Source organism: Dermacentor albipictus, chromosome 4, assembly GCF_038994185.2.
Source record: "Dermacentor albipictus isolate Rhodes 1998 colony chromosome 4, USDA_Dalb.pri_finalv2, whole genome shotgun sequence".
NCBI classification, from domain to species: Eukaryota; Metazoa; Arthropoda; class Arachnida; order Ixodida; family Ixodidae; genus Dermacentor; species Dermacentor albipictus.
Genome location: NC_091824.1, coordinates 97,163,166 through 97,175,204, shown reverse-complemented (window position 1 = coordinate 97,175,204; position 12,039 = coordinate 97,163,166). Strand labels below are relative to the sequence as shown.

Here is a 12,039-nt window from a genome sequence, read left to right as displayed (position 1 = left end):
TCGAAACGTTGGCCAGCCTGTCTGAGGTACTTCATCCCTGTTCACAAACTTTATTTCACAGTGTGCCACCCCATCTGTCAGCCCCTTTCTTGTTTTTAGACTTTATCAAACAATTCAAGATGAGTGAGAAACCTCTCATAGAGATTGCATAGTGCTATTCAGAAGTAGTATTGTAAGACGAGTTTTTAAGTAGTGCCGAGCGCATTCGAGTGAGTTGAAAGCTTTTATTTTAGCGTTCTGATGTATGTATGTATGTATGTATGTATGTATGTATGTATGTATGTATGTATGTATGTATGTATGTATGTATGTATGTATGTATATATATATATATATATATATATATATATATATATATATATATATATATATATATATATATATATATGTAGTCACGTGGTAGTGACGGTAAAGAACACAGTACCGCTAATGTGAAAGATGAAACTAACTTTTATTGGGCGAACCTGCGCCCACGAAAACAGACCACACTTGAAGCACAACGATAGCGGCGAACACAGTCGGCGATCGTCGAAAATCTGATCAGCGGGTCAAGGGCGTCGGCTTTTATACGTCAGTCATCGAAAATTGCAGAGTGATCGCTGGTGCCCGCGTGGCTTCCAGAAAGATCAGCACCATTCGTGGCACGCGATGGAATCAGATTACACAAGGTTCGGTGACAGCCCGGAGTGGATAGAACCACCGATAACTTTCGAGAAACTTCCGATACATGCGGGCGCATTATGTGTGAGCGATAAGATTTCTTAGACGGTGAAACGCGGCCACCCGACAAGGATAAGCAAGAACTCGTGCCCATATATATATATATATATATATATATATATATATATATATATATATATATATATATATATATATATATGGGCACGAGTTCTTGCTTATCCTTGTCGGGTGGCCGCGTTTCACCGTCTAAGAAATCTTATCGCTCATATATATATATATATATATATATATATATATATATATATATATATATATATATATATATATATATATATATATATATATATATATATATATATATATATATATATATATATATATATATGAACAATAAGAAAGGGGGTTAACCGAGGGGCCCGATTTTTATTAGCCATATGATAAGAGTGTATATATATATATATATATATATACAGAGAGAGAGAGAGAGAAAGAAAGATACAGGAGGTAGCTAGGCAGAACCAAGGTAATATTGTTTGCCGTCGCTTGGAGATATTGAAATAATTGTATTTTCTTTCTCTTCATTACATAATTAGTCCTAACTAGTTATTCAACTTCACAAATATTGTAATTAAATGAAAAGTGTCAATGAGAAAATTGTAGAGCGACATGAAAAACTCCCGATTCAGCTTCCTGTTGCTCAGTACGTGCTACATAAAAGCGTTTTTCTGAGTGTGAAAGAATACCGAAAATGCGTGCAAAATTGCCGCATGACTGGCCGCACGAGACACGTTGCGTGTATTCGCGGGACTCTTTCGCGCTCGGAAAAACACATTTACGTAGCATGTATTGAGCAACAGAAAGCTGTATCGTAAGTTCCTCATGTCACTCTACAATTTTCTCATTGATACTTTTCATCTTATATCACCTTTTCAATTATAATATATTAGAACCTTATCAATCAATTAAAACTCATACGATAATGCAGAATGAAAAATAATAATAATTTGATTATCTCCAAGTGACGGCAAGCAACATTACATTGTTGGTTCTCTCCAGCTACGCGGCATTCGCATATTTTTAAACTCTGGCGGAAGTTAGCTGAAACGCCCTGGATATATAACACTACTACAGGCGTAAAAAGGGACACACGCCCGCAAACTAAGTTTACAGAGATCTTTACGTCTCGGGCAACAGCCGCACATAAAGACGAAGCTTCGAAGCTTGGCGTGAAATAATGGGAAACAATGAGAAACCGAGTTCGCCCAGGGATGGGAAATTCGACATTAGTGCACCAATAATGACAAAAAAAAACAAAGCGTCATGACGTAATAAACAATGTTTCGCATAAGCATGAATCCAATGTGGCGTGTAATCAGCTTGAAGCATCATTGTTGGCGTTTTCCAGAAATATAGCCAAACTTTATGCTGATATGCATCTTTGTGAATCTGCCCTGTTTTCTTGACTGTTTAACCGCACTGTTCCATCCAAACAACGGTGCATAAACAGTTGTTGCATCCGCTCATAGCCTCAAGGCCTCAGCATTTTGACCGAGAAGTGCGCCTCAGTCACTTTTAACCACAAACCCATGATCTGGTACCCCATTTCTATTGACCAACAAACAATTTCCTATGCGAAATTTCACCGGTTCCTAGGCGTTACTACAGACTGAGTCCTTTCATGGAGACTCCACATCTCATACTTGAAACGAGGCTTACCTTTACCACCCATATGCTAACATTTCTTGCGGTGAAACGTGTGGCACTTCCGTGGCATCTAAAATTCAACCATACAGGACGCTCTTTCTAGGTCACGTAAGATATAGCATACCAGTGCTGTCCACTGCTAACAAAAATAACATCAGTGGCATACACAGCATTCAAGGCGAAGCCCTTAGAACATGTCTTGGGCTATCTCGACGTGTTTCAACAGCAGCAACAATTGCCACCGCGAGAGACCACCAAATAATGTCTTATATAGCTCTTGACGCACTCCAGGCGCATGTTTGCCATATATCCACAGTTTGCGACCACCACCTCGCTCGCTTGCCTGACCAAAGACCCAAGGTAGCATTTTCCAGGTCAGTTCCCTTCAAATAGCACTCTCTGTCATTTAGATACTCCCTGCCAACGAGAATGCTCTTCTTTCTGTGGCGCTTGAAAAAGCCTCCTGCGTACCTTGCTGTTCCAGGAATTGCGAAGAAAGCTAGCCTGACCAGAGCAGATCTCAAACAGGTCACTGGAATATTTGAATAGTTAGGACGTTAAGTAAATCCATGTTTACACGGACAGTTCTCTCTCTCATTCTTTCTCGCTCATAACTTATAAATTCCTTTTGCAGCCGCTCTCATTTGTTATAAATGTCACCTGTGTATGGGTGACTTTTTACCCCCGCCCCCTCCTTCCCCCTTGAGCTGGAAAGCTTTTAGGCTTAAATTTGTTCACGTATGTAGTGCCAGAGCACGACACTAACATAGGAAAGCTTTCTGATAGCTTCCTCCTCGGGGCAGACGGCGATAATTCTGAAAAAAAGGCATGATACCAGAATGTATATTCTGTTGCACAACTCAAATCACGTTTTCCCAGTTCGAGCGGTTTCCCAGTTCAGAACCTAGCGTGCCGCTGCGTCAACATTCAACATCTTGCTAAAGACGACGTGGTTTTGTTTCTTTGAATAGCAAAACATTCCAGCAGCATCCCTTCAAACATTGGCAATGTAAACAGAACTAGCAAGCTGCATAAACAAATCTGCAAGCGGTTGATGCTTACGTAAATTTCGCTCGCATTCCTGCCGCACTGTCTCGTATTTTTTTTGCAACTTTATATTTATTTCTATTTTAGGACGCTTTCATCATCATCATCAGCCTGGTTACGCCCACTGCAGGGCAAAGGTTTCTCCCATACTTCTCCAACAACCCCGGTCATGTACTAATTGTGGCCATGCCACCCCTGCAATCTTCTTAATCTCATCCATCCACCTAACTTTCTGCCGTCCCCTGCTACGCTTCCCTTCCCTTGGGATCCACTCCGTAACCCTTAATGACCATCGGTTATCTTGCCTCCTCATTACATGTCCTGCCCATGCCCATTTATTTTTCTTGATTTCAACTAAGATGTCATTAACTCGCGTTTGTTCCCTCACCCAATCTGCTCTTTTCTTATCCCTTAACGTTACACCTATCATTCTTCTTTCCATAGCTCGTTGCGTCGTCCTCAATTTGAGTAGAACCCTTTTCGTAAGCCTTCAGGTTTCTGCCCCGTAGGTGAGTACTGGTAAGACACAGCTATTATATACTTTTCTCTTGAGGGATAATGACAACCTGCTGTTCATGAACTGAGAATGCCTGCCAAATGCACCCCAGCCCATTCTTATTCTTCTGATTATTTCCGTCTCATGATCCGGATCCGCCGTCACTACCTGCCCTAAGTAGATGTATTCCCTCACGACTTCCACTGCCTCGCTGCCTATTGTAAATTGCTGCTCTCTTCCGAGACTGTTAAACATTACTTTAGTTTTCTGCAGATTAATTTTTAGACCCACTCTTCTACTTTGCCTCTCCAGGTCAGTGAGCATGCATTGCAATTGGTCTAAGCAAGTTACTAAGCAAGGCAATATCATCAGCGAATCGCAAGTTGCTAAGGTATTCTCCATCAACTTTTATCCCCAATTCTTCCCACTCCAGGTCTCTGAATACCTCCTGTAAAAATGCTGTGAATAGCATTGGAGAGATCGTATCTCCCTGCCTTACGCCTTTCTTTATTGGGATTTTGTTGCTTTCTTTGTGGAGGACTACGGTGGCTGTGGAGCCGCTATAGATATATTCCAGTATTTTTACATATGGCTCATCTACACCCTGATTCCGTAATGCCTCCATGACTGCTGAGGTTTCGAGCAAATCACCAGGCTCACCAGGATGCTATAGAGCAAAACGAATATGTGGAAATCGTGTTGAAAAGAAGTTGCTCAGCTTAAGACAAAATTAAGGTTGCAAAATCGCTATTTGTGAGCAAAGAGGACATGGGAGGAACCATGTAGACGGAGATTTGTTAGTAATGTCATTTAGCATGCTGGCAGAGCGTGTTACATAAGCACCCTGTTCAATCTGCAACTTCTGAGACAAGCAGCCAGGAACATATATTAGAATTAATGAAAGCGCAACTGAGAAGCCTTACTTCTGATACCTCACCCGTTATTACGAGCACCAGGATTCGCAACGGAATCACAAGAGCATCGATCATTTGCATAAAATATTCGCAATAGAAGACTCGTTGCGTTTCTTAAGAGGCGAGTATATTTCTCATTTTATCTGTTCTGGCTTGTCCTTGTCACTAACTTCGCGTAATGTTCTGTGGATTAGGACTGGCTTATACGTACTATTTGCATCTTCAAGTCGAGCCACTGCTTAATAATAAGATTCCGCCTTGGCCATTTCGCCGATGCCTTGTTGGCATGGTCGTCTGGAGTGCATATTTTTCGGAAGTGTGCGTGTGTGTGTGAGAGAGAGAGAAATTCAAGTGAAACCACGAGGTTTGGTACAGGCTCACCTGCCTACTTTTCTTAAATATTTTGTGAGCACTAGATGTGGTTAACGTGTTCTTCAAAAGCACCGCAGTCTATGATTTCTCTAGCATCCTTGTCGGGAAACTGCGGAACAGCCTTCCTGCTCGTGGGAAGGCTGTGGGAAGGCTGTCATAGCTCGTGGGACAATTGCCAAACACCCGAGGCAATGAGCGTCGTTTTCGAAAGAATGCGACCGCACTACGGCTAGGCTCATCGGCTCACCCTAGAACCCCGCTGTTCAATCTGGCGCCGTCGCTTTCCTCGCAAGCTTACGCGAGAAAATCTTTTATGAGAAACAACTGCTACAGCTGTCCGAATTATGCATAAGAATGATTGGAATTTCGGTGGATATGTTGGCCTTCCTGTTGAAGCTGGTTACCACTGTCGTTCTGTAGTCGGTAAAGCTATGACAATGCGACTGCTTACCAAGATGAAGCGCCTTGCGTTCATGCGTGAGCGGTTGTTAGCTGTTCACTTGGTTGCTTGTTTTGTATGCGCATGCGTACGTCATTCGGCGGTTAGTAATTGTCCTTCAGTCAGCTGCCCTCGCCTTCCTCGCTATTCCTCTAGTGGCCTCGCATCCCAAGGCTAGTCGTACAGTCGGAAAAGAAGTGAGTTCATTAAAGCAAGCGAAATAGTCTAGTAAAGATAAAAATAAACGGGATGAGGGAGGTGGGTCCTTACAAGGGTCTCGCTTGCCATCTCTGGCGATATTGACAGCGCGCTGACAACGAAAGGGACTATTTGTGTCGCCAGAGCTGCAAACATGGACAACACAGGGGAGGACCGCAGTCGACTTGAGACCTTACCGTCCCTCTCGATCACCCAGATTGGCCCCAGTGGTAACGCTCGTGGTAGACAACCTGGTCGTAAAGTCGCGCAGCACTAAACGGCAAGTCCCTTCCATGTTGCTGTTCTTACAGTGGACGCTTCGTCGTGTGTTTGCATGAACATATGCTTTCTCTTTTCTTCAGGTACAGCGAAGCCGCTTATCGCAGTAGCTCGTTTACTCGACGCAAAGCACTGGATTTTTTCTTATGCGAAGACTCCATCACCGATGCTGCAGTCTTTATAAATGAAAAAAGAAGCAGCTGTTCACCAAATTACTGGTCATTATGTCCATGGATTGCGTTCCTGTAAGCTTCTTTCTCCGCTCTTCCCATTCGCTGCATTCGGACGGTGAGCAGTATTAAGCTATTTTCTTTCTCTAGTAAGTGGGCAAGATATTTCAGTGCCCTACTAAAAAGTGCTACCAGAGTTCGGTGTTTTCTGAATAGAGGAATAGGCGCTTTCGGATGAAAAGAGAAGGCCCACTTTGACGTAAAAGCCCCGAACTTAATAACCCCATTTGAATGTACCACAAGAAGAGTCGTTGAGTTTGTCATCCATTAAACGCAGCGCTGTATACGTTGTCGTCGCTCAATAATATACGGTAAATATTCGTAAATCGTCCTTCTTTCTTTCGTTGCAGACCATCTGAAGCGCGGGGACTATTTATGCACTCGGCCGTACGACAATTTCAGCCGCATCAAACAGACGCGCACCCTCTGATGCCAACATTTCCACCTTGGTGTTCGCGCTGTGTTCTGCGAAGCTACAACCTGCTGCTCCTCATTAGGGAATACCCCCGCACAGAAGCACACCGCTCTTTGCAGCAATCATGAATCGTGCCGAGAACAAACAAGTTGGCGAGCGAAACGGATTCTCCTCCCTGCACTCTCCGCATAACCAGGGCTGAATGCACTAATGTACGCACTAATGAATTTTCCTGCCTAAACACTTGCTAATGACCAGTATGGCGGTGCAATGGCGAGAGCTCTTAAAGCCCAATAATGACTCACGCAAATAATAGCCGGCTCTCTTTTCAGCGCCTCTTTTCTTGGCGCTTAAACAGAACACACTATCTCTGCGATGAGGAGGTTTCTGAGTAGAGTAACCGGACAAAACAAAGATGGCGTGCATCACCATAAACTTGCAACGGAGCTCACATACAGGAAGTAAAAAGGCTTAAGTCTGGTATCTGTCTGGTATATCTATCCGTTGAACGAGCGGACGTTTTCAAGTGGTACGTGAAACATCACTATGAAGAGTACCTACAAAACTGACAACGCCATCCGTGCATTAACCGTCATTTACTTAACTGTATAGAGGCTGAGTGTACTGACGCTGTGCACGGAACGAGCAACTTCTATCAAGAGTATACACGTTCTTACGTTTATGCACTGGTTTGTTTATACACTGGAAGTTACACGTAGCCATTACTGAGTGTCTTAACGCAAGAAGTTTTCAAATTCAGCATAGTGGTTTTCCGGGCTTGTTGGTAGGAACAACAACAAAACAGCGCAAATAGCGGCACACGCAAAAGCGGCACAAGGCAAGGGCATTGACCTCAAACAAGACACATGCCCTGACGTGTTGGAAGTCCGCGTCTTTGTCATCAAGACTTTCATTCTGAACAAGGCCCCCGTACGGGAGCCGAAACGTCTTGGTTTCTTTTCTTTTAGTGTTTTTGGTCGGTGTCCGTTTTACCCTTGGTTAGAAGTTTTATCCTGTCTTGCCAAAGCTGTTCTGCAGCTGAACACACACGAAAAAAAAATGCTACCTTGCGTGAAAGATCATCAACGTTCTGGGACTCTTAGTAAAATAAGGATTAAGCCGGACCCGGAGAAGATTGCCGCAGTCGTCAATTTTTCACGGCCAGAACGTTAAAATTACTTTTTATCGGCCTCGCCGATTTATAGGCAACTTCGTCCGCCGATTTATAGGCAACTTCGCAACACTTCCGTCTCCACTTCACAAACTTCTTGGAGCTGCCGTGCCCTTCGTTTGGACAGAGGCCAGCGAAGCATCTTTTCAGGTTCTAAATCAAGCCCTCACACCCGAGCCGGTACTATGCCATTTTGACACGGCTGCATCTACCATCGTCCACACCGACGCCAGCTGTCATGGCATAGGCACTGTCAATTACCACATTTCGATACTTCTCGCGAGTGAGTGATTGCCTATGCCAGTCGTTGCCTGTACACAGCAGAGAAAAATTATACTATTACGGAGCAGGAATGCCTTGCTGCCGTTTGGGCTGTGCGAAAATTCCTTGCGTATTTAAACGGCTGCCACTTGACGGTCGTTACACACGTTCACACATTGTGCTGGCTCTCCTCGCTGAAGAACTTATCGGGTCGAACTTATCGGGTTGCACGCTAAGTGGTTCGTTTGCAGGAGTACGCTTCCGGTCTTGCATTGTCTACCCACCACCTCCGCGACTTCTTAGGAACTTCTTTATTCTCGATGATTCCGTACCACGAGCACAAAGAAGTCGCGGCTCTGATGATGGTATGTACAGATACGATTATGACCTGAATTGAGGATGATATGTACAAATGAGGGTGATGAGATGTGAATATTTTGCTATCAGTATATTTATAACCGCCACCTTTTAAGTAATCACAGTTAGGTAGTTGAAAATCCCCTCACATTATCAGAATCAATTCTTTGTAGCTTATGTAGCAGTTACAAAAAAAATGGCTGTGGCTTAGCTAAGGTTAAGCCCAGGATGCGAAGCATACTAGCCTTTATTTTAGGTGTTGAACCGCTGTTTAGCCTGGTGAACTGCTGTTGCTTGGCTATATTTGGTTCGGCTAGACGAAGAAACAACTCATGCGTTACTCTGCTTCGCCTACAAGAGTGGAACGCGACAGCGTTCCCGTCGACCCGCCAAGGGGTGTAAGACAATGGGCTACGGCGCAGTGACTACGCGCCCCGCATTGGACGCGGTGAGCGTCGAGCAACGCAGCGTTCGGCGCGGCAACGAAATGTGCGCCTGAGCAAGCGACGCACGCTTGAGCCTTAGAAACAGCTCGTTTCTAAGGCAACACCGCATTCACTAGAGGCGCTTTTGTACCGCTTTGAAGTATCGTACTCGTAACTCAGTGGTAGCGTCTCCGTCTCACACTCCGGAGACCCTGGTTCGATTCCCACCCAGCCCATCTTGCAAGAGTTGAGCCAAAGCCACTTAGAAAATCAGTCTCTGTAGCACGCCGCAACCTTCGCTTCTCATTCCAACGAGCAGCTCTGTCTCCAGGAGGCATCTCACCTCGTGAGTGTCTAGCAGAGAGGCAAGCGCAGCTGCTTATATACCGCCGCGACGCCGCGAGCGACGGCGCGAGTCGGAGACCCGTTTCTCTTCTGTTGTGACGTCACGGTGTCCCGTGGTATTGAAGGCGACACCGCCGCGCCTGAGGAGCTGGGTTGAGCTCTCGTAATATGCTTCGCATAAAATGTGTATACAAAAGTCGGTATTTGTGTTGCCAGCAAGACTCCGCTAGAGAAAAAACGAGCAGAGAGCACTCGCGCATACCTGAATGCGTTCACGCAGTCTTGGCCAAGTAGGAACGTGCATATGAGATATCAATTGAAAGAAAGAAGTACAGCCAGTGTCGAAATTTTACAGAGCCTGATATCTGGGGAAGCGTTGGGTTTTCGTAGGGATGCGGTATTTCAAGAAACTGGTGATGGAGCGGTTAAAAATTCCTTCGAAGCAAATGTGAACATGCATATTATCAGCATAAATTTAAATGTGATTGATTCCGAAACAGCTTCGATGCGTTGTTCTGTTTCTGCCTGTGTTTGTAACAGGGGCCTAATTCAAACTCCGACATATCCTTGAGAGTACCAGATGCTTATAAACCGGTTACAAGGGGATTACATGTCGTACCTCTAAGTAAGTAAACGTAATAGGGGTTGTGACTGCTTATGTTTCGTTTGAGTTTCAATTTATACTGACCCACCGCAGATTCGCTTCCGGCTGCTGCGGCCTTATTCCTATGCGGGGGGAATGCAAAAATGCTCGTGTAACGTTCATTGGGTGCATGTTGAAAAACACTAGGTAGTACAAACCAACACGAAGCCCCACCCCCCACCCATACTAAGACGTTCCTCATAACGCAAGACAGCAGCCTTCATTAACGTTTTAAAAATTTATGCTGCTCGTACAAAGAACATTCCGAAACCGCATAGTTCAACCGTTTAAAGCGAATGCTTTACTGGCCGCTAACTTGCGATTTCGCCGCGGCCGTTCCCCGAGGAGGCACATCACGTCATACCGCGTTCCTCGTAATACTGCGTTCCTCGTCGTTGCGTTCGGCTCCGCTCACTTCGCCAGCTGCGTTACATGCCTGATAACATGTCGGAGCTCACGTGCACCGCAACCACACTTGAGGCGGCAGTATGGACGATGACAATTCTGATAAGCAAGCGGAGGCCTGGAATCGACATCTGAACAAGATGAAGAGGAATCACCCAGGAAACAGACGAACAGGGCGCCGAGCGACTGGCTAAACGCCGGAACATAGCTAGACAACCAGTACTAACCTGTACTTGACATCAAGATCAACCAAGGCTAACTATGCGTCCCATACGTAACGGATATACGTAGCGAAAGCCTTAGCTTTCGCTACGTATAGATTGGCATAGCCGAGCTAAGCCACTGCCATTTTTTTGGTATTGGATAGCGTTAATTGCTCAGTGGGTCAATCAATAGCGTAAGAAATACTTGCTGCAATACTTTTCTTCACTCCATTGTACTCTAAAAAAAAAATAAATAAATAAATCTTCTTTCTCTCTTCTCTTTCTTTTTTTTTTGCCCAGCGCATCTCTGATTTCTTCATGTCGGTGTCACATGTATTAAAGCGAACTGTTGGGTCTGTATATCTACCACGCTTTCATTTTTGGACTTCAGAAAAATGGAAATTCACATAGCATCATATAAATTTAGTGCCTACATTACGTTAATCAAATGAACTATAGTCTATGCGAACGAAGAAAAATTTAGATATTTTTATCACTACGTGCGTGTTTGGTTAGGTGACTGCTTCGTACCTAAGCAAAGTACCAACTAACAATTGTGTGCGTTGCTTGTCCATTCAAAAAGGACATGCCTGCTGTGAATATTTGGCAAGTATCCCCTAGTGGAATGGGGGAAAAGTTCAAAGCTCGCAGTAACTTTCTTAACATAAGCTTATCTTTTCTTTTAGTTCTTTCAAGATGACTACTGACACAGCCGTGCGGAGTTGATTCTCTTATGCCATGGCTTTTTGTGCTTGTCAGTTCCGCTTGCCTACCACCAAACAAGTTATACTGTATCTCTTCTATGCAAATTTGCTGCGCGTGTGAGTTTCTATCATGTTTACACAAAAAAAAAAAACTCATCAGGCATCGTCGGAAAATTTTGCCATTTCACATCGTCATTACCCGCTTTGCATAATTGGCATGCCAAATTATCGCAAATTTCGATTATGCCAAATACCTTTAAAGCACCGTCCGCGGAGCGTTCTCTCGGTAAATGTTTTGGGGGGAGTTGTTTCGAAATGGCGAATATAAATGCACATGAAATGTACTGAGGCGTTGGTTTGAGGAGCTCAGCTCCTCTTTCCAGAGAGTAGAATCCCTCTCCCGTCGCTTTGTCCAGTACGTGCCCCAATGCCACAATTCTCATACTCCTCCATACCAAAGCGCAGAGCCCACGGGGTGCGTACGTCATGACACCGTTTATTTCACGCCCATTCTTTCTTGCTACGCAGTGCTTTTCCGGAAAAGGTTTTGCACGCTCTGCGTATCGCGGGAATTACCGTATATGGTTCGCCTTCCTGCAGGTTATTTCCCCTTCTAGGGTAGCGCGTGTGACGCGCAGATAGATGCTGTGGTCTCATCGAAGCGGAAGAGGAGATTGGCTTCTGCCATGCTTGTTGGATTTCGTTCGGATTACCAGCTATTCTGTCGGCGTTATTCGGGGCCATGCATTC

The 12,039-nt window shown here is 44.5% G+C and overlaps 1 protein-coding gene across 15 annotated transcripts in view; it reads left to right on the top strand.

The window, feature by feature from the left end:
• LOC135911416 (uncharacterized) overlaps positions 1 to 12,039 on the top strand; it is a 989,518-nt gene that overhangs the window by 402,304 nt on the left and 575,175 nt on the right. The window contains exon 4 of one of the 15 annotated variants that reach the window (XR_011513991.1): positions 6,711 to 6,948. The exons of the other annotated variants lie outside the window; for them this stretch is intronic. The gene's annotated coding sequence lies outside the window, so the exon portion shown is untranslated. Of the gene's footprint in view, positions 1 to 6,710; positions 6,949 to 12,039 lie in introns of those variants that run through there. 15 annotated transcript variants of the gene reach the window in all.